Raw genomic sequence first — 27,869 nt, forward strand, 5'->3', positions numbered from 1 at the left:
TGACATCCTGTGCCCAGCAACATCCCTGCATCCCTCCAACCCCCTTTACAGGACAGGACAGGACAGAACAATGAAGCAGAGTGCTGAATGTTTTATAGCACTTGCCCTATATAGGCCTATAGCAGCCAAAGCCAACTGTCACTTATTAACCACTATCAATATTTTTCCTGTTCTACTTATTTCTTTTCCAGAAAGCTTTCGAGTCATATGGAGTGGGTGAAATAACATTTAACTGCCTAAGTGCAATAAATTATTTCTTTTTGGAAAAACAGGCTAACAATGTCCCCCCTTTCCTGCACATACAATATTTATAAACCATGTAATCTGCAAATAGTACTTACAAATAGAAAATCCTAATATTTTATAATCCAAATTCACTATCAAAGTTTGTTCCCTTATTACTCCCCTACAACTCATGGAAATTATTTTATTCTTTAAAGACAGTGACTCTTCCCTTCTGTCTTGGAATGTATGAATAAAATTCAAGCATTTCTTCAGAAGAGAAGGAAAATACCCTGCACCACTGATCCTTGCCTTATTCTCTAAGAGAATTGCTGCTTGGGAATTGGTAGGGATGGCAGTTCCATGCATTCTAGTTTGTTTTATGGTAAGGTCAGCAAACAGCTTAGGACCTCATCCCACTGTAATTTCTGCTGCTAAAATCGTCTTTGCTGCTACTACCTGGTGTTACCTACGCATCTTCACTCACCTCTCTCTATGGCTTCTTCATCTCTGTCTAAAATATATTTAAGTGGTACCCCTTTGTCTTAAAACAAAACAAAGTACTTTTCCTTACATGCCTTACTCCACACACGATTGTCTTCTCTTTCCTCCTTGCTGTCAAATTCTTGAAAGTGTAGGCCAGTCCTGCTGCCTTTGTCTGCTATGACATTCTCACTTCTTTCCATCTGAGTCCACTTTCTCTCCTTCTGTTGCTACTCTAATTCAAATGGCCACATTCTTCTTGGTTTCTATGTGGGTTTGCCAAGTCAGCTTGTTTGTGGAACCTTCCATTCTCTCGTGCTCAGTGTATATTTCTGCACATTTCTGGGTGTTCCCATCCTTCCTTTACCTTCTGTCTGCTTTTTTGACTCCTCTTTATTGTCCCTAAATTTAAATGTTTTTCCAAGGATCTGTTCTGTATTCACTTCCTCTGTCCACCTTCAGAGACTTCAGTCCCACTCCCCAGTTTACCACAGTATCATTATGCAGATGACACCAAAGGCTTCCTTTCTAGCCCAGACTCTTATAAGTTGCAAACTTACATTCCCACCTTCCTGCTATGGCCTGCCTCCAATGGCCTGCTCACACAACAAAGTGCGTATTTTCAAAGTCTAGCTTCTCCTGCTGGCCCTCTCATCCCCACAAAGTGCCTCTCCTGAATTTCTGCCAGTAGTTACCCAGTCACTCAGACTTGAAATCTTGGATTCTATTTAAACTCTTCCCTCTGCCTCACCCTCTTCGTTTAACCAGTTACCAAAACTTTACATTTGACCTTTGAAACATACATCAAACCTGTCTCTTTCATTAACCTTCAACTGCCACTGTTCTCATTGATATACTCATTGCCTGTCAAATAGTACCAAAAACCACCCAAACAGAAACCCTAATTTGGGTCCTTTCACTCTAATTTGTTCATACTTAAAAGGTAGTTTTCTTAAGATACAGCTTTGATTATGACACATTCCTCCCACTTCCTGCCTTCCAAATAAAGCTCAAACTCAACACTGGGGGTTTAGAATTGTCTTCAATATGGTACCAATGCATTATTTCAGACTCATCTCTTACCAGACCCCTACATATAGCCTGGAAACTGTTGGTACGCAACATACACAGATAGGCAGGCCTCTTTCTGGACTCTGTTCACTTTTGCTGATACTCTGTAAAATATTTTCTCACCCCAAATATGTCTATATTTTCTCCCCAGCATTTATAACCCATATTGAGTAAGTTGCTTTTTCCATGTCTCAGTTTCCTCATCTGTCAAATGGGCCAATAGTACCTATTGTCACAAAATTATTGTGAATATTGAAATGTAAGCAAAGTGCTTTGAACAATATTGACACTTAGTAAGTGCTGAACTGTAATTATTGCCATTATTAGCCATTCTTAATTAGAAATCAGAGGGTGAAGGGCTGATTAACTGAAGCTTCTTGCCTTAAATACTGATGGTCTAGAAGATTTTATTTTCTGTACCTGATCCATTGTTCCTCTCTATCTTATTAGTTGACATGGAGATGAAAGCTTAGCCTCCACTCTGTTGACTATAGCCACCACCACTGTTTTGGTCACAGTCTAAGTTTGTCATCACCCACATTGAAAATCTTAAAATTTAATTTCTGACTTTTTGATCACAAGTTCCTTTACTTCTGCCATGTTGCAACCTGACTTTTATATTCTGCCCCTACCCCCAACCCCCCCGCCCCACCCTACACAGTCTGAGAGCCCACAGCATTGGCTTTACTTCATCCTTCAGCTATATCCAAGATCATCCACTTACCAGTTTTCACCTGCAGAATTATTAAACTATCTGAAAGCTGTTAGGAGCCTGCTGAGGTACACTGTCTGTCTATACAGTCCTGAAATACACATACAAATATTAATATGACATTTTCTAACATACCTTTTTACTAACAACAGATGTTTTTCTCCTCATCTCCAATATATTTCATTTATAAAGGAGAAGCAATATGATCTTCGGAAGTAATTGGCATCAAATACTAAATGACTGTTTTCAGACTTCTCTGGGCAGAGATTTTTACCGTCATCTAAAAACTATTCCATATATAGCAGTAAATATGGACATACAAGTCCCTCCTTAATGTTTTATATGCATAGGACTAATTTTAGCCCTTAGAAAGGTGAAGTTTTTTTCCTCCAGTTTCTAGAAATTGACTTTTCTCTAATCCTTTCATTGTCACAATTACTACCCCTGTTTCTTCCTATTTTCTTACACAGTCAACAGTCATTAACAATGTTTCTTTTTCCTTTCTGTATGCATACAAAAGTCCTGAATCATGTAAGTGAAAGCACTTTATAATGTAAAGCAGTGATTTTCAACCTTAGATGCACATCAGAATCATTGGGAGGTGGCAGAGCAGGGGGCGCTTTTAAAAAACACCAGTGCCCATGAGCTCACCCCAAACCTTCTAAGTCAAAATCTCTCTGGGATGGAAGTTGACAAGCTTCTTGCTGATTCTAATGTATACCCAGGCTTGATACTTACAGCCACAAATGTAAGATTATAGTTTCCCAAAAAGTTCTCTGACTTCTGGGCATGGTCTGCTCTGGCTGGTCTTCTAGTACTTTCAAACCTTCAAATAATAATCTGGTGAAGTGCCTTTCCCATGTATTGGTAGATGCTTTCTTCATCACTCCTTTTGTTCTAAGATACAGCCTGCCCTTTAACCAATTAAATAACCACAGCTTGTCTGTGAAGAAGAAAAATATTGGGAGGCCTTGGTTTCCTTATTATGCCTCCTAGTATGTGATTAGATTAGGTTACTTAAGGTTTACTAGGATCCTTGGGATGTGCGCTAGGTTACAGAGCTCAGAATAAAGTCCCTGTGGCAGCAAAGTCACAAGGGAAGAGAGAGATTTGAATGGGAAAAGGTTAGCAAGATTTTTACTCAGTGTTATAGTTATTGCCTCCTAGGTAGTGTTAGATTATTTGAGAGGTAAGGTATGAAAAAATGAGCTAGCTGGCCTTGTGAAGACCGGGCACAATCAGTTTGCTCTTTATCTGGAACACAAATTACTGCTTGATTCTTTCTGAGGGTTGTCATTTGGGGATTAGAGATCTCAAATGAATGCATTCTAGTTTTTAAAGCACTTTCCTTACCCATTTCTTGCAAATTGGAGTAGTTGCCATTTTCTGAGCTCAAATAAAAGAATTTAAAGCAAGCTTCTTGGGAAACTGGTTTCTAAATAAAACAAAAAGAATTCAAAACACACACTATGAAATGATACATTTCATTACAGTACAATGGCATTTCAGATTACATGATGACCACACTTGTAGCCATGGAGGGAAGATTGAGACAAGAGTTAAGTGAAGCTTATAAGAAGATAGAGAGTAACTCCCAATCTGGGGAGGTGAGGATGGTGACCCCAAGTCAAAGAACTCCTGACTTCACATATTTAAGAAAACCTCCTGTCTTCACCTCCCTTAGGTCTTCCTGTCTCTAAGTCCTTCTAACTTTGAAGCCCATTAGTTCCTCCAGGTGTTTCACTGATCTCACTCTTCCCACCCCATGTGTATTGACACCATTCAGTGTATCTGTGCCTCTAGGCACTGACATCGAAAAAATTTGTTCTTAGGGGGTGAAAAATCTTATTCTTCTATGTACAAAGTACAGATATATCTGAGTGTTATAATTTCACAGGGGAGGAAAGGGGAAAATAAGGAATAGAAACGCCTAAAAAGACTCCTTCGGGGAGTGATTATGAACAAAAGGCTGAGACAGACCACCACCCTAGACTGAGGTTCCTGGCTTGTCTGGGCTGAACCTCTGACCCTGTCTCTTTTTATCCTTAATTGGCCTGCCTCTCAATGCCTCCAGCAATGTTTTCCTCCCATCCATAAGGTGACCCAGTACTGGAAGGTTCTATTCCCATCCCCTGTCCCTAGAACACTAATGGGTTGGGAACCACTGAATTCCTTCTTTTCCAGTAATCTTTTAAAGTATTCTCACTTGCAATTTCCAGGAACACCAACAAATCATTTTTCTGTCTACGCAGTCCCAAAGGACTCAGACTTGCACTTTGTAAGACACTAGTTAAGAAAGAACTTCACAAATGGTGAGTCCTAACACCTAACTTAGTGAATTACCATAGCTCTGAATAAGCTAAATGGAGTGTCCCCGCAGTGGACAGGGGCACAGAGTCTGTTGCCAGGCTGCCTGAGTTCATAATCCTGGCTCTACTGCCTACTAGTTATGTGAATAAAATGCTGGGCCTCAGTTTCCTCATCTGCACAATGTGGACAACAGCAGTACTAACTTCATTGGTCTGTTGTGAAGACTAAATGAGTTAACTCAGGGAAACACCCAGAAGAGTCCTTGGCTAATAGAATGAGCTCAAACATGTTATTATTATTAATTATTAAGAAATTTGTGTCATCTTTTATTTGGATGATACTATCTGAGAAATAAATAATTCTGGTTTTTAAATAAAGCCATGAAACCTCAGTAAATATTTATATTTGAGGATCTGTCATGGCAGTTAACATTTAGGGCTAGGAAAAACGAAGTCTGTAGTTTAAGTCATTTATTTTAGGTTACACCCAAAATCAACATCAAAAGGAGTAAGTTTGGATCATAGTATTCTACAGTTGAAGTTCAAATTGGCACTAAAACTAAAATTATAAATTGTTACTATCTCTAGTCTGCTCCTATGTCGGTACTTGGAAATAAATAAATACAGTGATTACACAATTTACAAGTATAAGAGAGAAAATTCTGAGGATGTTCTTAAACTTTTTATTTTTAATAACATAAAATTAGATGTCATCAAGTGATTTTTATGGAAAAACAAATCCAACCTGTTGCCAAAAATATGTTGAATGACAGATTTTTTGAGAGTGGAAGCCTATATAATCCATTATTTGAAATGGAAAAAACAGTAATGTCTTCCCAACCCGTCAAAAAAACCCTATCAGTTTTCTCAAATATCAAATATCATTAATGTAATCATCCACAGATAATCTTTCCCTAATATGAACAGAAGAACCAGTAATATTTTCAGAAGTTTTTCTATATTTTTTTCTACAAATTGAAAATATCAATGCATAGTTCCCAGAGATGTAAGCATGGCCAAGTTTACGTTAGTTCATCTCTCTCAATAAGCTTTATCACCCAATTTTTCTTTTTAGGCCTCTCGAGTGTGCTTGTTTTATTCAGAGGCTTTTTGCTTTTTTAGAAGACATTTTCACTCAATAATGTGGTAAGTTGAGTGCACTAATGCACAGCTCGAGCCTGCTGGGAGGGTAGCTGAACTACGGATGTAACACATTCTCCATCATTTTGACAAGGTGTACCTGCAACTTAAAATCACACGATGGGATTTTTTATTTAGGTAGTGAATTCTGGATAAAATAAATCTTATAAGTTACAGCAAATGTTTGGATAGCAAGAGTTTGGATGAAATATCTACAGAGGTGTTTGGAGCTAAGGTCCTCTCGGTTACCAAAGTACTTATGTGCATGTCTATGTGTATATGTTGGCACTAAAACTGGCCCATCTGAAATGAAATCCAGAAAATTCTCTTATTCAGTGGAAAAAAAGCCCACCTTTCATTTATTTGGAAATATGTTTACTAATATCAGTAGAGAACTTCTAATAGATAATAATTATTCTCTAAAAATTCTTTTAAAGACAAATATTATTTGAGCTCATTTTTGAAAGAGTCATCTAAATTCCATGTAAGCTCCAAATTTTTATCAAGACCTAAATCATATTATTTCATGAAAACTAAGATGGTCTGGTCCATTGTAAGCTTGGGCTAAAAACATATACTGGATGTGCATGTATTTTCTATAACGAGTAGTCAGAGTGTTCAATTAAAGCTTGTCTATTTTATCTCAGTCTGAATTTTAGGTCACATGTCTGTAATTTGCATATTCTTTCTCTATTAGCCTATACTTTGTCAAGTGAGGTCAGAGTAATGCAGGCAGCTTGCAAAAAAACCAGGTGCAACTATCGTTCCAGTTACCCACTATAGCTGATGCTGCATAAAATTGCACTGAATGTCAAATTTATTTTTCCTAATTAATATAAAATATATAAACTAAAATATTCTAGGCAAATTAATAAGATCTCAGCTGTAAAGACTCTTCCCTGCCCAGCAACAGCAAAAAGATATTAAAGGTGCCCAAACACAAAAGACCAAAAAAACCCTTTGCTCACACTTTATCTTAATAAAGCTAAGTAATTCATATGATGCTAGCTACCAGAAGGTGTCTGGGCAGCAGTAAAGGCTCAACTAGGTCAGAAGACAATCTGTGCAAACAGCAGAAGAGAAATCAGTATCACGCTTATAAAAAGATAAAAGATATAAGTGTACAAGCCAAGAAAAAGAGCAATTTTTTCCCATCTCCGAAGGAGGAAAAGGAGAACAGATGCCCCCCTCCAATGGAATTGAATCAGAGATGTCCAGCTAAACAATAGCTCCTCCTCCCTCATCACTGCCATCTTTGAGGGTTTCAGAGATGTCAACCTCATGAGTTGTTAATTTTAAAGAGTTGAATTTTTCTGAGAAAATATACTAGTCCCTTCTTATTTGCAGTTTCAATTTCCACAGTTTCAGTTGGCCACAGTCAACTGTGGTCCAAAACTACTAAATGGAAAATTTTAAAAATAAACAATTCATAAGTTTTAAATTGTGCCCCATTCTGAGGAGCATGATGAAGTGCTTTGCCATCCCACAGGCCTTCCAGCCCAGGATGTGAATCATCCCTTTGTCTAGCGTATCTACTTGGTAGAGGTTCCCCAACCATTAATCACTTAGCCATCTCAGTTATCATTAAAACACTCAAACACCAATATAACCATCAACAGATAATCTTTCCCTAATGTAAACAACAGAGCCAGTAATATTTTCAGAAGTTTTTCTGTACGTTTTCTACAAACTGAAAATACTAATGAAGAGTTCTTAGAGACGTACGCATGGCCAAGCATGACTTTCGCAGTATCAGTGTTGGTGTTCCAGGAACCCTAACTTTACTTGAGAATGACCCCAAAGTGCAACAGCAGTGATGCTGGCATATTGTTATAATTGTTCTATTGTATTACTAGTTGTTGTTGTTAATCTCTTACTGTGCCCAATTGATAAATTAAACTTTATCATAGGCATGTATGTATAGGAAAAATCACAGGGTGTATAGGGTTTGGCTCTATCCATGGTTTCAGCAGCCATTGGGAACCTTGGAACATACCACTTGCAGATAAAAAGAGACTACTGTGAGAAGATTTTATGATTTGATTTACAGAGAGCCAGAAGACCCTATCTTCATAGAATTTCTATTAAAAATGTTTCAACAAGATATTTTTTTTTTAGAAAATGGGCTAAAAAAATGAGATTTAGGCCCTCAAACACATTATCTCACTAAAAGCGCTTGCATTTTAATGACCTATGATTTTTAAGAAATTCAACATTTTTTTCAAATGTACTAAAACGAAGGCAGTCAAAACATTCCCACTCAAGTTCACCTGATTAAAAACTCTGAATATATTCCTGAGCTTTAGAGAAACCACTACTTCATTTTACAAATGGCTGAAAACATATGTCTCAATATGCATATAGGCAATACAGGCAAAATCAGCAAGGCCAAGTTTCTGGAAGAAGAGCCATTTAGGAGCTGCGCCTCCTTCAGCATGAATGTCCACTCTCAGACTTAGACAGTGATGAGGATATGCCGGAACACCTTTCTGGCCCTTCAGAGCGCACCGGCCCAGCTGGACTCCGGATCCCTTAGGGTGCAGCTCTGACTGCCCATGGAGGCCGTCACCAGCTCACTTCCCTGTGGAACATCTTCCTGACTCACGACAGCAGCCAGCTCTGCCAGGACTATGGGCTTCCAGGTACAGCCATGGTGAGGGGCACGGCGACAGAGCAGTGACCAAAGGGACCAGTCTACAAAGGATGTTAAGGTATTGCTCAGATAAACTGCAAATTTGGTGCCAGTTGCTGCAGGTTTTCACCAGCGACTCCTTATGAAATGGGCAAGATGTTTAAAAAAAAAAAAGCTCTCTTCAATGCACATAGTAAACTCTTTATCTTGAATATGAACATGTGATAAGAAAAAAAGTCATTTTTAATCACCACTCTCCTCTAAGCACAGTGAATCCTGGTAGCTGGACTATCTTCTGTTTGCTGAGCACAACTGCAATATTCATCTCTGGCATTAATAGCTTTTGACATACTTGAAGCAGTATTAAGCAGTGGGTAGGGGTATGCCAATTTAGAGACAGACTCTTGGAAAGACCTCAATGGATCTGCTGAGGAAACAGGTTGAGAAGCTGGGAGTGAAGGCTGAGGACGCTGAGAATCAAAGGGGGAAAGGAGAGGGATCAGAGGGGGCTGCAGGGCTCAGAAGAGAGACTCAGGAAAGGAGGCAAACCTAATAGAAAATTTTCAAAGCTGCAGTATACTTTCACTTCTACAACTTTTACCAAATGAGGAGTAAATATTTTTAAAGCGACAACTTGAAGGCGTAGCCTACTATTAAGCTGTCTGAAGCACACGTGTCTCAGTCTAGCCATTTTGAGGCCCCATCCCTCAAGGGGCTCTGCTCTGTGGACCTTGCCTCCTGGCTTCATCTCACCTGGTGCCTGGATCACACAGTCCCCAAGCAGGGATAGACCTAGCTGGGGAGTGGGGTAGTACCATACAAAGGGGTGAAGGAGGTGGGAAAGTACAAGAGAAAGCTTTCTCTCTGAGATGAACCCCTTAAAAAAGACCCCTGTATGAACAAATGTTTTCTTGGTATACTGGAATTAAAACCCTACCCAAAGAGCTAGCAACATAAGCATCGAGAAGCAAGATGTATCGATCTGGGGGCATTCGAAGGAGAATGATGTGTAAAGTCGCAAAAGCATGAAGTAGAAAATGAGATGAACACCAGGAATACAGCATTTCACAGATACTATTGAAGTAACTACAATAGCCAGAAAATGTAGTGTTCAGATAATACACACAAATAGGTGACTTTCAAGGATGAGGCAGGGAATATCTTTTCATTAGTTGACTAAAAATTTACAACCACAAAGAATCCAGCTTAAGCTTCACGTTGCTCAGAATAGCACTGCACTAGTGTAGAATGCAGCAGGTCGTCACTGCGGAGGCTCAGAGGCTCTGACTCTGCTCCTCCACAGCCATAGATGAGTCTGATGAGGAACTTTCTATAAATAATAAATGCCTCAGCCTTGTGCTGCATTTGCCTTATTTAAAGGTAACAGATTACTGGAAAGGGTAAGCAAGCCCCTGGGGCTCAAGGGTAAGCTTCACAAACTCTGAGCAGCCTTTTATGAGCTCTTGCAGTACAATAATCTGTATAAACCTCCTGGTGATTGTCCTATCTAGAATAAGTATTTAGATAACAGAGGCCAGCCCAATTCTCCCTTTGCTTTTCCCTAGTTATATAACAAAAAGATGGTGGCACAGATGATGTGTTCCTTCTACCCCTCCCTCTTCCCCATTTGCACGTTATTGAACTATTTCCCTTAATTCTCCTATAAGCTGGTGGAAGATACAGACAGAATGGCCAGTCTCTACACTTCCACTGACATTTAAAGGTCAAGTCTCCTTGTATCATAAATAATGATATCTCCCTTCCACACGTAGGGAAAGGATAACTGAAAATTACCTAAGGTCAGAGGGGGAGGGAACCTTTGAAAGTTCACCTGGCAAAAGGACTTGATTTACTGCAATTTTGCTGAACACTTTAGCTGAGATAGCTTGTTTCATGAAGAGTTGAAGGAAATTAAAATCAAAGGATGAATTCATCCAGCTATTGTTTTTCACCTCTGTTCTTAATTGATTTTAATATGGTTACCCTCTCAATAAATAAAGACTTCTAAAACTGGGTCAATGACACAAATAGAATCTGGTTTTCAAATATTTTCTTTCATACAGAGGCTTTTTTAAAAAAAATTGCTGGACCCTTAGTGCCAGGTGTTACCTTTGAGAGAGAGCTTCTATCTGTGGTCAAGCCATGTGGCTTAGGTCCATTTAAATTTCCCCATTTGAAGAAGAAATTCATTTTTCAGGAATCACATATTCAGTACATATCTCTTTAAAAATTCTCTCTCCCTTTCCTCTGCCGTTGGAACTCATGGAAATCTTTTCGCCCAATAGCTAAAAGCATCCTGGCCAGGCGCGGTGGCTAACGCCTGTAATCCCAGCACTTTGGGAGGCCGCGGCGGGCACAGCACGAGGTCAGGAGATCGAGACCACCATCCTGGCTAACACGGTGAAACCCTGTCTCTACCAAAAATACAAAAAGAAATTAGCCAGGCGTGGTAGCAGACGCCTGTAGTCCCAGCTACTCGGGAGGCTGAGGCAGGAGAATGGCGAGAACCCGGGAGGCGGAGCTTGCAGTGAGCTGAGATCGCGCCACTGCACTCCAGCAGGGGCGACAGAGCGAGACTCCGTCTCAAAAAAACACAAACAAACAAAAAAAAGGAATCCTGAAGACATTCAGTTTATCGCCCCAGTGTTTTTACCTCAGCTCTTTCATCATTAACTTTTTTATAACCCTGGTGGGGGGCTCTTGTCTGAAAATAACTGAAACAACTTCAATCTATTGAGTGCTTATTATGTACCTAATGCCAGGCTGGGCATTTTACTTACGTGATCTCATTTGACCTCTGCCACAATCCTGCAGGGCAGTGATTACCTGCATTTTACAGATGAAGAAACTGAGGCTCAGACTGGTTTTGCAACTAGTTCAGGGTTGCAAATATTGCATATGGCTGGCTGGGACATAGACCCAGGTCTGTCAGACCTCAGTGCACCACAAAGATACTCTAGGGATGATATTATTGGTTCTATGTCGTTATTGATTAAACAAGTCAAGTGCATTGTTCATTTACTTTCAATAACATGGTGATTGCAGAGTTTGTCTTTGGACTTAAATGCCTGGTCCCTGCCCCAATGCAGGAAAATTGATGAAGAGATTAAAGCTATTTTAAATTTCGTAAAGACCTAAAGAATTTCTACACAGGGACACAGGAGGGCACTCTAATCTTCTGTCAGTTGAAGAAACAGTCTGTAATTCTACAGCTGAGCCTGAATCCCAGTGCTGGTTCTGCTATGATTACTTCTGTGAACCTGGACTTCCAAACTTGTACTTGGAGCTCTGTTTCTTCATTGCAAACTTAGGAAAGTGAGCGAAATGAGACTTAGGGTCTCTTCTATCTTAAGAATTGGATAATTTCACTTATTAACAGCTTATTAAAGGCATTTGTGACCCTATTTATGAAGGACTATTAATCACTGAAAAGAAATAACATTTTTCTTTCATACTTACCATACTTAAACAGAAAATATGCCTGTAAATTTAACTCATCATATTTGCAAAAAGGAAATCATTCCCAAGCCTAAGTGGTATTTATTGCTTTTTGGCTTATCTGAGAATTTTGTCAAATTGCTGGAGACCTTCTTTCTGCTCACACAGATTTCTAGGACCCATATTCCTGTTGGGCCTTAGGTCTGTCTTACAGTGATTAAATACATTGACCAATAGTTCACTTATTGTTTAGCATTTATGTGACAGTGCCCTTCACTTTAAAGGCTGGCATTTCATTATTTTGTGGGTCATTTTAATGGAATTTATCATTGGGACTTTGAAAAAAAATATTTATAGTTACCTAGTTTGGCTAGAATTTTTCACAGGGCAGGGTTATTTTAAGATGCATTTGATAAATTGGAAAATGAGATACAGAGAAGCTTCTTAGCTAGTTCCCCTCCAAGACAAGAAGAGGTCTTTTCTCTTTCCTGTAAATAAAGGCCTAAGCTAGGTGTTCTGACAGAGGAAAGGGAAAAGGGAGGAGAGAAGATCCAGTAAGTAGCAGTTTAAATTACATGAAATGGTGGGCTTAAAGGGAATTTGTACATTACACCCATGGGGAAAGTGAATGAAAACACATCCCACCCTTGAAGACCAGTGTTCTGAGAGCTTACACACCTGCTAAAGCCTCATGCTGGTCTTTCTGTGTAGAGGCAGAATAGAGGCCAGATATATTTTTTTCTGTGCTGGAGCCTTGCTGGGTGATTACTACATAGACCACTTAAACCACTGGGCTGCTTTTGTTCCGAGTCAATAAAAAGCCTCCTAGATGTCTGGTCTTGAAAAAAAAAAAAGTAACTTGTTCAGCCAGAACAGGTCAGCATGTAGTCCTTCAAACATCACCATCCTCATGGGTGCTCATGCGTTAGAGTCCTGACATGGGAGCAAATGGCCTCAGATGAAAATAAAATTACTCTTTATTACAACCAACAAAAGAAACTAAAGTTACAACCCAACATTGGGTCAATCTCCAACTCTATCAATGACTTTCATTCAAATGCAATTAAATGAATTTGGCATGACCTAATTTTTTACAATTCTAGAATTGTTATCAGGATTTTGGGGGGCCATCTGCTTAACCTCTCTGTGACGAAATTTCTTCATCTGTAAAATGGGGATAGTAGGAGTACCTACATCATTAATTTGTTATAAGAATTAATTGGCTTTATATAAATCAAACAGAGCAATATTGATCTCCTAGGAAGTGCTATATAAATGTTAAATGAGCAAGCTATTCTTCTTCTGCTTCTTTTATGATTATTATACTTGTTCTTATTCTTAAAGCCTTGAGGCATCTTGGGAAGACTGCAATGCAGTTATAAGATTTTGTCTTACCTCAGGCATTACTACTTGCTTCCTGCCTGTCCTAGTTTCTCCTTAACTAGAAATATAGATTTTTAAATATCTGTTTTTTATGCTTAAATTCTTGTAGATATATTTCAAGATTCCATATCTCTTCCCTTCTCCTTCTTTCCCTCCACTTTTATCATAAGGTGCTTATTCTGAACAAGACAGCAAGTATACAGAAATGACAAAACAGTTGTATACAGCACAGAGAAACAGTCCCAGTGGGGTATATCATGTCCTATAATGGAAATGTGCACAGAGGTCATACCTGAGCTGAACTGTAATTGGCCAGGCAAAGTGAAGGTGGGTTATTGGAAGGGCAGGTGTTCAAAGACTGGAATTATAACAGGGACAGTACATTTTCTTTCACAGTTTTCTTCAAGCCCAAAATTGTCACTGGCTCCCTATGGTCTATAACACAAAGCATAAAGTGTTTAGTACAATGCTGAAAATCTCCAACTGGCTTGTCTGTCTTTCCCTACCTTTTCCATTTCCTTCTCCTGTCACTTCTACAGGTGACCATGGCAGCCCTTCTCTGTTTCCTGAAGGTACCCTTGTTTTCTCATCTCTAATTTTGGGCATTTGCTTCCCTGTCTCTGGAATGTCCTTCCCTCTTCATGTTGAAATCCTCCCTGTCTCTCACAGCCCAGCTCACAGGTGTTCTTCTCCTGAAGCAGTTCCTTACCCCCCACCTAGAAGTAACTTTTCCCTTTCTAGGTCCCAGCACCGTTTGCTTGTTCCTTTATCATGGTACTCACCTCATTCTGCTTTTATTGACTTTATTTGAACTCTTGTATATCTCTTATAAGATCTACAAACTACATCTTATTCATTTTCTTAAAATGTCCTACAGTAGCTATTATGATATTAGGTACATATTAGGTAATCAAAAGGAAGTTTAATAATAATAGCTGCATATATATAACATATTTATTTCATAATAGGCAATATTCTAATCACATTGTATACATTATTTTATTTAATTCTTTTTTTAAATTTAATTCTTAAGTAACTTTGTTGTATAGTAAAAAATTTAAACCTTACCCAAAGAGAGGTATAGTCTTCACCCTCAGTCCTTGGGAGGCAATTGCTTAAGCCCTTGGAATGTCCTGCCTGATCAAAGTATCTTTATTTACCTGACAGCTTTGGGCCATAAGGGAAAGTCTAAGGATGTGATTTATGGTGCAGGATTTGAGTCACATAGGTATGGGCTTAACCTCTGAAGGGGCTGGATACTTAGGTCAGCCATGTGGAAGCCCAGAAAAGATTCTGGACACTAAAGCTCAGGTGAGCTTCCCTGGTTAGCAGTACTTTGTGTGGTACCGTCACACATCAATACGAGGAAAGAAACACTGTCCATGGGGAGAGGACAATTGGAAGCTCCACATTTGGAAATTTCCTGAACTTTGCTCCATGCACCTCTTCCTTTAGCTGATTTTGATCTGTAGCCTTTCATAGCAATAAACAGTGACTTTCAATGAGTTCTGCCAATCCTCTTAGCAAATTATCAAACGTAAGGCTGATCTTAAGGCTCCCAAACCTGTAACTGGTGTCAGAGTGAGGGTGGTCTTCTGGCTTGTGCTTCCTCTAACTTGGCACTTGTGAAGTGGATATTATAATTATCTCAATTTTACAGATGAAAAAACTAAGAGACAGAGGGGTAAAGCTTTTTACTCAAGGTCATGCAACTATTAATAGTAGCTAGGATTTGAGCTTACAACCTACACTCTGAACTACTTTTTCATAGTGCCTCCTGTGTGAATAACAAAGAGAGAGAGAAGATAAAAGATATAAGAAGAGGCTGGGCACAGTGGCTGATGCCTGTAATCCCAGCACTTTGGGAGGCCAATGCGAGAGGATCACTTGAGCTCAGGAGTTTGAGACCAACCTGAGCTGGTCTCTACTAGAAATAAAAAAAAACTGGCCAGGTGTGATGGCATGTGCCTGTAGTCTCAGCTACTCAGGAGGCTGAGATGGAGAACTGCTTGAGCCAGGAGGTTGAGGCTTCAGTGAGCCATGATCATGCCACTGTACTCCAGCCTGGGTGACAGACCAAGACCCTGTCTCAAAAAACAAACAAACAAACAAAAAACAAAACAAAAAGAAAGAAAGAAAGAAAGAAGAAAACCCATAAAGAACAGAGGGATGAACATGTGTTCTTAAACGCTGAAGATGTTTAGGGTGGCTTTCATAGAAAAACATCTTGTATTCCAACTCAGGTGTTTAATCTATACAAATATTACAATAAATTTAATATGAATAGATAATAATTTTGCATGTTAAAATATTTGAGACCTGAGCTAAGAATATATTAATTTACAAAGTTATTAATACATATAAGTACACCTTATGGTTATTGAATATAGCAAAAGAGTTGTCTAAGAAAATAAAAAACCTTAGAGTCCTTGGGGTCAATCTTATCGTCCCTTGCCTTTGCATTTTAATTACCATCATTAGCCTGTGAGCTCACCTGACTCCACCAAGGAGACTGACCTGCTCTTTCCTCTGTGATTCCATGGCAGTGAGTTGATATTTGATGAACTTAGGATATTGAGTGCTATTTATCTCCACGTCTGTCTCTGCCACCTAAGTGTAAGTCTTTGAGGGCAGGATCATGTCTAATTCATGCTTATATCTCCATACTTAGTTTCTGGAATTTAGTAGGTATTGAATGCATCTATACAGAATAAATATAAGCATGAATACCTGAATAAACAGAAGCTTAGAGAGTTGCCTAAGGCTGGTAGGCCTAGGTCTCCTGATCCTTTCCCAAACTCCTATTTGGTCCATCCAACATTAAACAGGTAGAGTTCACTCTCTGCTCCTTTTCACCCCTTGCACCTGTTTCCTAGCTCCATTTATCTCTCTTTTTCCTTCTAGCTTGAGTTATCTGGGTCAATGAAGAGGAATGTGTCAGAAAACATAGAGGACAAAATTAACTAGAGAGGATGACTAAAGGAACAACTATAATAAAATATTACATTGAACAATTTTAAAAGAAAAGTACCAGAGAGATTTCCTGCAACTTATGCCTGCATAAATTATATTCTAATAATATCTCTTTGGAGCCACCAATCTCACACTTCTGAATTAGGTCCTTGAGAAAAATGCAACATTTGTAGAGAACTTGACTCCATATTAACAAGTAGAGAAAGGCTGAGGCATCTTTAGGGTATACAAAATTAGTCATTATGAGTCCAAGATTCCAAATGAGCGGGGCCATTTAGTAGTCCCTGGAACCAAAGATAACATCTTTAAACCTTCTTCTCAACCTATCATACTTGTTTATTTTCCATGAGGCATGTGGGAGAGTATTCATAATAACCATCAAACTGCCTACAAGATCTGAGAGAGCCATGTGGCCAATTTAATTTTTAATCAGTCGCCTATTGAATTCATAATTATCCACAATGCAAGAAAGCAACTGTTTAAGGCAGAATACTTGGAAGCAGAGGATGTTGATCAACTTATTCTTTTCTATGTGCTGAGAAGCCAAGGTGCATCTCACTGTCTGAGGAGAGACAGCCTGGGAATCAAAAAAGTCAGTCTTGGTCTACCCCTGCAACTGGCTGGATGAGCTCAGAGATAATTGAAGTAAATCAGAGGTTTACAGGGTACTTTTTAGACCTGCAATACTTTCAAATGAAGTATCTATGTGTGAAACAAATGCAACCAGACCTTCTCTAGTTCAAGTTTCTCCCCAACAGTCTCCACCCCTTGCCCTGAGGTGGCCAGAGGGGCACCAAGGGGTACTACACCTTCCCTGCTCTGCAAGGCACAATGAGCATTCCATTGCCCAAGGTATTCTCCAAGTTAGCTCCAACGTCCTATGATTTATGTGAGCCAAAGGGTTTTCAATCCCATGTTGCGGGAGCGGGGGGAGCATTTTAAAGCCCTCTACATGGGGAGGGGTACCTATTCTATTTTGAAAGATTTTCTCTTCTTCAATTGTCCAATAGACCCCAATCCCTACTCCAAATAAGATACTGTAGATAATTCATTCACAAGAAATTCTTCTTCTATTCTGCTACCATGCATCCTGCTCTGTCTCCAAATAGATGGCATCATCTTTTTGTGAAGTAACCCCTTGCAAGTGGCACTGGGTCATTCCCTAATAAGCCTTCTCAGCTCTGAGATAACCATATTTGCTTTAACAACCTTTTTGTAAATACACAAGAAAGAACAATAATAAGCTTTAGGAGAAACCAGAAAAATGTTTAGGGTAGGAGAAAAAGTTACATTAAATGAACTATTCTACTGCAAAATTCTCCTGCTTTTTTGAGCCTATTGGTGCAACCCGAGATGTCCATGTATGAAATAAATTGTGTTTGATGATTGTGGTAAAGCAAATAAAATTTCTATTTCACAGCTGGTTTATGGTATAGTATACACAAGCTAACTCCTACGCTTATGCCCAAGCTGCCAAGAGAGAATTCACACAGAACAGGCAGAACACTGGACACTAGACAAACATGAGGAGGCACCTCTCTGGGACTAGAAACTCGACAAATTTTCTAAAAGAAGTACAATCTTAGTTCAAATCTAAAATATATAATCTAAAAAATGAGGGTACCAGTTTTAAATTCAAACCATCTGATATTGGATATAATAATAGCCATGAGTGAGGGTAGAAGGTTGGGCAAATTGTGAAATGTGAAGATTTAGCTCTGAAACCATCTCCACTGTGTGCCACCTGTGCCCTTCTCCCAAGTCTGAAATGTCCCACAGGTGCCTCAAATTCAGCATGCCCTAGACTAAGCACCTGCTTCCTTCCTCCATCTCTAAACCTGCTCCTTCTCCTTTATCCATATTCCTGAGAATGCCACCAACTTCCTCTCTCTCACCCAAGCTCCTTGCGCCTTCTCTTTTGCCCTCCAATTAATCACCAAGTCCTGCTGACACTTTCTCTTTTTCTTTGTCCATGCTGTCACCCTCCTCCTTAGGTCAGGGTCACCTCCCACTTGGATGACCTCATCAGCAACCTAATTGGTCCCCTTGGTTACAGTACTTCCTAGTTCCCATATACTTTGTGCTGCAGCGTGATCTTTCCAAAACACAAAGTTGACCTTGTGATTTGCATGCTTAAAACCCTTCCCACTCCTGTTCAGGTAAAGTTAGTTAACATTTTTTTTTTTTTTTTTAAAGATGGAGTTTTGCTCTGTTGCCCAGGCTGGAATGCAGTGGCATGATCTTGGCTCTCTGCAACCTCCGCCTCCTGGGTTCAAGTGATTCTCCTGCCTCAGTCTCCCAGGTAGCTGGGATTACAGGCACCCACCACCATGCCTGGCTAATTTTTGTATTTTTAGTAGAGACGGGGTTTCACCACGTTGGCCAGGCTAGTCTCAAACTCCTGACCTCAAGTGATCCACCAGCCTCGGCTTTCCAAAGTGCTGGTATTACAGGCATGAGCCACTGTGCCCAGCCCGAAGTAAGATAACTTTAACATGGCTTTTTTTTTTTTTTTTTTTAGATGGAGTCTCGCTCTGTCACCAGTCTGGAGTGCAATGGCGCAATCTCAGCTGATTGCAACCTCTGCCTCCCGGGTTCAAGCAATTCTCCTGTCTTAGCCTCCCGAGTAGCTGGGACTACAGGTGCATGCCACCACACCCAGCTAATTTTTCTATTTTGAGTAGAGATGGAGTTTCACCATGTTGACCAGGCTAGTCTCGATCTCTTGACCTTGTGATCTGCCTGCCTTGGCCTCCCAAATTGCTGGGATTACAGGTACGAGCCACCGCGCCTGGCCTAACATGGCTTTTAAGACCTCTAAGTATGTTGCCACTTTATTCCCTGACATTCTCCTTCTTGCAACCCACAGTACAACCATAATAAACTATTTTGGTTTGTTAAATGGGCTATTCCCTCTTCAAGATCCTCACCCATTTTATTTCCCCTTCTAGAGCATCCTTACTGTGTTTATCTTATCCTGAGGGCTAATTTCTGCGTATTTTTCAGGGTATAGTTTATTCATAACTTCCTCCAGGAGGCCTCCCTAGTCTTGTTAAGATGCCCTTGCTATATGCTTCTTCCAGCAGTAATGTATACCTCTCCAGTCATCCTACATAGCATATTGTGTTATAACTGCTTGATTAAATGTCCATTTCTCCAACTAGACTGTCAGCTCTTTCAGATCATCACTGAATCACGAGTGCCTAGGAGAGAGCCCAGTATATGGAAGAAAATTAACATACAAGTGTTGAATAGAGTGAAAGAAACAATGAGTTTCTCATCTTAACCCACAGTATCCCTAATAACTGCTGGGTCATTTTGTTTCACTTCACTCTTACGCAGTTATTTTTTTTGCTAGGGGTGGCTTTCCACCCACTTCTGACTAACTCTTTCAATGTCTGCTTTTTGCCATCAGGATGACATTCAATCTTGGCATGGCCATATAAGGCTCATTAGGATCTAGTTCTTGCCTACTTTCCCAGCCTCATATCTATTCCTTTCTTTAAATAAATTCCATGCTGTAACCACACCAGTCTGCTTGGCTTTGCCCAAGGTCACCATGCTGTCTGACTCCTTGGTCCCTCTGCACTGGGACACTTGGCTTTCTACTCCTCGCTATTTATATTTCAACCCAGGGGTGCTCTTGGAAGTCCAACCCACCAAGCTTTCCTCCTACTACCAGTAACAGAATTGGGTATTGGTTTTCTGAGTGTTACAGACCCCATACATTTTCTCTATCAAGTTTGAATTTTGGCTTTCTTCTAAGGTCATATTTTCATGAAGAACAGGGAGAAGAATCTTACTGATCTGTGTGATCACCTGATTTAACACAGTACCTGGCACAAAATGGCATTCAGTAAATACCTTTTGAGTTAATGATTTTCCTGTAAATGAATACAATTTTTTAAATATAGGCAATGAGAACCAAAAGAAGCAAAAGGAGTATGCAGGCACTGACGTATATTTTTAGCCAAATTAACACAACACACTCATATAATTCTTCTGAGGATCCCTATGGATACCTACTGCCAAGATGATCACCTAAACTCAAACCTGGGGAGGGTGGACAAGAATGCTCTTTTCACCTTTCTCTTTTTGGCATTTATTTGGGGAGGGGTATATCTGGTTTCAATCACACTTTAAAAATAATGCTTTTCATATATAAGCCTCCAAATCATACATGTTCATAAAATATTCATCTCAGTCTGACAGGGCCTAGGCATTTTTCAGTTCCACCACTACTGCAGACTGCTGCCACACTCCAAGACATTTGCATTATAGCACACAAATGTGTACTATTTTTTCCTTTATTTTCATCTTGTCAGGTCTGAACAGAAATAAAAATAATGATAGAACATTCTCTAAGAAGAAATGATACTTTACAGCTGACAGTTCTGGAGTAATTGGACATTAACAAAAAACTCCCAACCTGTTATTTTCTTAGAAAATTTTAGCTGCTTAGTAGACAATGAATCCACAAAAGACTGCCTGTGTTTCATAGATAATATAACCTAGGCATCCCCCTTAGAGCAATGCAGACCTCTGTAGCTCAACCTGTTTTATCTTGAAGTTACCTAGAGACCTACTAATATAATCCTCCCATGTACTTTGATCCTCACAGTGTTCAGTAATATAATCCAAATTCCTATCGATGTTTAACAACACAAGAGAGAAGGTGGAAGGACTCCTGCTTAACCACAAATGTAAATACTAAAATAAATTTAGTCACAGATCTCCTCCACCTAAATTTGGTTCTTGATGCGTGTTCAAATTCTTTTCACACACACGAACACACCCACCTATTATAATGTCTACAAATAATCCCTCCTCTGCAGGCCTGGATTGAAACTCTAATTGGGGTTAGTCAGCATTGGCAAAGTGGTTTGCGATTTTCCCAGAGGCAAAGTTGCAGGACGCTAAAGCACTTCACTAGCATTACCTTTAGTGTGCCTGTGCTCCTAACTTCCTAGAGGCAGGAGAGAGATGTAGAAGCTACCTGTCAATCTAGTGGAGGTCAGGTCAGATCACGTGTTAGAAACCATCTCCTCAGCTTCAGAAACATGTCTGAGAGAGGAGCTTGCAGGTGGAAGCAGCACGCTCCAAGGGTCTGAAGTGTCAGTGGGCATGTTTCGCAAGACATTTATGACTGGTGAACGATAGCAGGTATTGAGATTTGGGCCCAGTGGAGGTTGAGGCTGAGGCTAATGTCATGGCTAAGTATCTGTGCATGTGTGTGTTTTGGGTAATGGGTGGTGTATGTGTTGCATATGTGGGTGATGTATGTGTTTGGAGGGATGATGAAGCTATTATTCCAATAGCTGGGGGAAGGAATTATAAAACATGTATAAGGATTTGTTCAAAGGAAAGCATTTTGTAACATTCCCACTCTCGAGCTAGGAATAAAATGACTGGGTTAGGAGGGCAAGTGATGAAGAAATGAGGAGAGCAGAAAAAAGTTAACAACAGGCTTCTGTGACAGAGGGCTGAGTTTTTCCCAAAGGCTCTGGATGTCTGGGGATGACAAAGTCTGACAGCTGAATTTGGGATGGGACAGGACAGAGTAAATACTTAAAGAAAGTTTTCTGGCTGTCTTGATCAGCCACCCCATATTGCATCTAAGACACCCTTGGCACTCACATCCTGGGCAACCCTCCGTGTATCCTTCCCTTAACTTTAAAGCCTCCTTTGCAGGGTAACCATTCAAGTTACCCTAATCTGATCAGACAGAGAACACTGAGTCAGACTGTTTAATTGGACAGTCAGCTCCTTAACTAGATTGTAAATTACCTGAGGGTATGAACTGCATTTTACACCTCTTTTTTATTGTCCATTCCAGGCACAGGCTTTCAATAAATGAATGTTCCGATTGATTTTTTTTAAAACGATACATAATAACAATTGTTGTTATTATATAGTGCTTATTTTGTGACAGAAAGCATACTATATGAATTAATTTATTTCTCACACTAAGAAATGAGGTGGTGCATAGATTACTTGTGTTACAGAGAAGGACATTGAGGCACAGAGAGGTTAAGTAATTTGTCCAAAGTCACACTGCTTATAAAGGGCAGAGTCAGTATTTAAATCCAGATAGTCTGGCTGTTGCATTCATACTCTTAACCAATCCATGATCTTTCTTTTTATAGACATGTGTGATTCTGGAATTCTTTGTGGCTTTTGTGATTTGCGGGAGGAGAGATGGCTAGAGAAATGATGAGGCTTTTTAAGAGTGAAACCTACTAATGGAACCACCACAGTCATAGCGTCTTTTTATTTTTCACCATGGCCACTGAGGGGAGAAAAAGCAAAACAAAACAAAATAAACTATCCTCATTTAAGAGACAATTTTGGTCTTGTATGATTTTTTTTTTTTCATGATGGAGTCAGCCTTGGTAGATTCAGCCTGGTCCTTGGTTCCCCACAACCTCAAATCCTGTAGGAAAATGGATTTGTTTTAGGGCCAACTCATGGTTCATACTATCCTCAAAGTAGAGCCAACCAAAACTTTTTGTTACACAGTTTATTTTGTGCTCTTTTGGGGTGGTCTCCAAATCTCTTTTAGATAGGCCAGATCTGTTTCAACTTTCAGAAGCAAGATCTGAGTAACGACTCCATCCTGCTCCACTAAGGGATTTTGTCTCCATGTCACACATGTGGGAAGAGGGTGTGGGGCCACAGGAGGAAGACCTATAGAAATCACTAAGTGCTCAAGGGCAAAACTGCTAAGAAAAGGAGAGGATTCCAGAAAGGTAGAAAAGAAAAGAAGGGAATGATCACTAGCAACATGAGAACAGAGAATCGTCTGGGAATTGGAGAGCAGTGAGGAGCACCTGTGGAAGGGTTGACCCTGGCAAGGGAGGGCAGGGGACCAGGTCAGGTCAGTGGAAAGAAAGCAAAGAGGGGAACAAGAAATGAGATCTGGGAGAGGCAGCAGCCAGGCAGCAAAGATGAAAAGCTCCAATTTGACAAGGGAAGAAGGAAGGCAGGAGGGATGTTGGGTGAAAGAATTGCTCCTAGAAAAGAAGTTACACCAGGGCTCTGCTTCTGACTCTTATGACCATTTTCGGCCTCAAAATTTTCATTTCTAATGGGGCTTAGTGATGAGCCTTATCAAGCCTAATCTTCAGGAATATTATGCGCAATAACAAGAAATGGATTGGAAAATCTTCATATGGTTTCATGTGGCTATTTGTGAAAGCTGAACTTAACCAATCTGTTCAGCTCTGATCAACAATGAAAAACGATGGTGGCTGCAAACCATGTTTCTAGCATTCTTACTCCATACTTTCCATACTTTCAATTATTCACTCAACTGTCACCAATGACTGCGCTGCTACCTTCTACTGTGATTTAGGATTATAAAGGAAAATAAAATATTTTCTGTCAGCAAGTTGTTCACATGGGAAAAACATACACTTAAAAATAACAATGTGTTGAGAAGTACTATGACAAAGAAACTATAACAGGGATATGGAGGGACCAGAGAGGGTGTCCTCTAGCCATTTCCCTCATATACTCCCGTTTACTCCCATATAACCCCATTCCACCTGGAAAGCCTCCTTCCCAACCCTGACCCTCAACCCATATCCCTTGAAGTCCTGACCATTCCTCAAATTCTAGATCAAATGCTATTTTCTCAACAAGGTAGTTCCTAATCTCAGAAGGTGGAATTAATCTTTCTATTCTGTGTGCTTCTGTAACATGTTATTTATATCTCTGGTTTAAAATTTATTCTAATTAGTTCTTTTTTAAAAAACTATGTATGATGAAGGTACATATATACACATATATACACATATGTATATATATACACATATATGTGTATATATACATATATACACATATATACATATGTGTGTATATATATACATATATACACATATATGTGTATGTATATATACACATATATGTGTGTGTGTGTATATATATATATATATATATGGAGGTTTCTTAAAGTGCACTTAGGGTCTGGTGAGGTAAAAGTTCATTTACATCAAGTAATCCACAGCCCCTTTTAAGATGCTAAAGTGAATAGACCCTGCTTCATTCTGGAAATTGTGAAACCTTGTTTACACATTTTCTTGTTTTGAAGAGGCATAAAAGAAAATAGCCTTTAGACCTAAAATGACCCAATCATTCCTTCCAGCTCTTTCTACATTGGACAAAGAACAGGCAACAAAATAAAACTGACAAACAAACCTCAAATTAATCACATAATTTTTAATCTGGAAAGGACTCTATATTTCATTTAACCCAATATCTTAATTACAAGTAAAGAAACTATGTCCTGAGAAATTTAGATACTTCTTCAATATTACACAGCAAGAATCAACAATAAATTTTGCAACCCTTAAGTTCAAGGCTCTTCCCAATAGAACCTTCCCAAAATGTAAACCAAGCAGTTTACATTTAATAAGAAAGTGTTTTTTAAAAAATGGAATAGCATTAAAATGTACAGAGAAAAAAATTCATTGAAAAGCAGTATACGTTGTAGAGAAATGTCTTCCCATTAGTCCATTTGTCCACAGAGAATATCATGCTTTCACAAAAATCAGTGAAAATGCTTGTAGAGTTTAAAGCTTTAATTAAAAACTCTGTCTTTTATGATGTCTGGATCCTTTATCCTTCAGACATCAAATGATTCTATACAGTTAGCAATGAGAATTATTTTGAGGTTCTTCTCCAAGATATTTTAATATGTTTGGTGGTATTGGCCATTAACAGGTGTCCTTAACAGTTGCGGAAGTAAAATAATACATCAAGGCTCTGTTGAGAGGTGCACATTCACACATGTTCTCTCCCATCAAGACTTAGGCAAAGGCAGCAGGTGCACTCAAACGTGACATAGTTTACTCCATCTAATTTCTGCTATTGTTGCCAGAAGGCTTGCCCTTTCCCGTGTCCCCCGCCCCATCGCCATCCTGATAGATCTGACCCAGTCCTATAGATGCCCCAGATTGGGCATCTGGGCGTGCACACACGTGCGCACACACACACAACAGGTTGAAGCACTAAAATTGAATTTAAAACTTACCGGTTTCAATTCTAAACAGACATATGTATATATAATATGTATGTATGTACATAAGTATATGTGCATATAATATGTATATATCTACCTACATATTCAAAGTGATAATCACTTAGACAAATACCAGTCGCTTTTAAAAATTCTTTCATTCACTGCAGAGGATGGTTTGAAGAAACTGACTTTCAGTTAAAGACTACACCCACTGCTCTGCCATTCCCAAGGACCCCTCAGGGGCACAGAGACAGTGCCTGGGTTTTGCAGCTACACAGGGGCTTAAATACAACATCTACCACTTACTATTTGTGTGATCTTGAGAAAATTACTTAACCTCTTTGAACGATAATTTTCTTAACTCTAAAGTGAGGATGTTAATACCTACTTCATGGAGTTATGAGGACTGGAGTAATGTATGCCAATGGGTGCTGCGTGGTGGTGCTCAGTACATAATAGCTATTATGATGCAGATGATGATAAGAGGGAAGAGTTAAAGAGGAAGTGGGGGGACGATGATGGCCCCCATTTCCCAAATGCCTTCTATATTTCAGGATTTCTCAGCAAGGATTGGTAGAACTTGACTGCTAGCCTTTATCTGGTGAGTATGAAGCTCGAGGTAGAGGAAAGAGAACTAGTAGGGGGAAGTCCATGAATGGCTAGCATTTAATATGTGATTTTCTTGTCTTGAGCCTACACATACATACACTTAATGTCCTTTCCACTGCTGAGGAAACGGCATTTCACAGTAGTGAATTCAGCATCTTTTGAGGAGTCAAAGCCATTTTTTTTTCTTTTTGCTTAGCAGGACCGGACTTCACAAAGCAGGGTGAAAGAATTCGCGTGATCTCCATGGTGGCTAATCATATAATTTCCAGTTTCAGCAGCTGGCTTCAGCTATTTGCTCCCCCGCTACCCTAGCAATTCTAGTAACTGTGAAATATCCTACGGATCACAGAACAAATGCCCAACTCCTTTCTACAGTCACGGGGTCAGAGTACACAGCTAACCCACTAGCAGAGCTGGTGTTATGGTTTGAGCCATTCAAAGTACAACAAGGAAGGAGGAAGCCCCAACCTACCCCGGACATGCCCTGAATGACACAGCCATTTAGGGCCTGCCTAAGATGCCATTCTGTTTGCAAACACATATTACCTGCCATATCACTCAACAAAATAATTCCATCAGAAGGCCTGAAGGCAAATGACTAATGTTAAAAGTGGCCCATGCATCATTTCAGTGACAACTCCACAGGCACCAATTAAACATGGAAAAGACCTGTTCTGAAGCATGCCCGTCTGGCATTTCCCAAGGAGCTGTAGTCAATGGCTGATAAAACATACATGATCATAACTATAAAGAAATTTCGCAGCCCTCTCCTTGCTCCAAAGCAACTGGGGCCTATGAGGACAATGAACCTGGAAGACACCCAAAAGAGGAGGTGAGTAAAGAAAAGCCTGCATGTGAAGCCAGCACTGCTCTTCCTCGTGCACAGAAAGCAAAGATTGGGAGTTGCATGAGGTCAGATTTTCAGCCACCAAAAACAAACAAACAAAAAAACCAATCAAACCTCAAAAAAACCCAGACGGGTCTAGGGAATGCTTGGGAGTTTGTCTGGTAGTCTGTGGGTGAACTTCAATTGTTATGTCTCCGAGTGAAAGAAAGGATTGGCAGTAGTCCATCCCCTGCTTCTAGGAGTGCTTTCCAGTGTCAGCATTTGTAGGACTTGCTCAGCACACCAGGCCAAACTCACTGTCCAAATATCCTTCCCTAGAAATCATACAATAACCACCTTCTGAGTGGAAGGAAGAGGACACATTTAACAAATGATGTCAAGGCATAAAACCTCCGGCAGAGAGACAGTGGCTGGAGCAGAAGTGCTTTTCAAGGCTGCAGTTCTAAATCAGTCAGGCAGACACCTGTATACATACATATATACAGAGACAAAGCTTCAAACACCACCACCTCATCACACCTAATGACTGCCTGTGATGAGAGTCTGCATTCTCTATTCTGGCTTTTCTAACAACAAAAATGTGTCTTTATACTCAGTTCTGATTCTGAACCTATTCTCTAATGCTTATCCATTTTTTGTTTTTCCAATACACAAGGTCAGATAAATGAGAAATAAAATATTTTTCAGTTTTAAGTTTGATCCAGATCTAAATTGTTTGTGACTTTTAATTCATTACCTTTGATTTCCCCTTCAAGTGATTTAAGTCAATGCACCCCTCACATACACATAACAACAGTAAGAAGGATAATATTCTTAGAATGGGGCTAGCAAATATAAGCAAACAAACAAACAAACAAAAAAACCACAAGCAAAAACCATGATGCTTCTGTTTTCATGAGTCCTTTTACCAATGATGCAGTGTACTGAAATCTCTTTAAAGCAGCTGCTTCAGTGTTAAGTTTTTGGTTTGGAAATAAAAAGGGGTCACTGACAATTAATTTCTCAGCACAATAGAAAAGCAACCCAAC

General features: G+C 39.6%; 1 protein-coding gene across 2 annotated transcripts in view; it reads right to left on the reverse strand.

Annotated features, from left to right (window-relative positions):
* PLCXD2 (phosphatidylinositol specific phospholipase C X domain containing 2) overlaps nucleotides 1-27,869 on the reverse strand; it is a 52,526-nt gene that overhangs the window by 23,858 nt on the left and 799 nt on the right. The gene's annotated exons all lie outside the window — the stretch shown is intronic.

This window comes from Hylobates moloch, unplaced genomic scaffold (genome assembly GCF_009828535.3).
Source record: "Hylobates moloch isolate HMO894 unplaced genomic scaffold, HMol_V3 SCAFFOLD_4, whole genome shotgun sequence".
Classification (NCBI taxonomy): Eukaryota; Metazoa; Chordata; class Mammalia; order Primates; family Hylobatidae; genus Hylobates; species Hylobates moloch.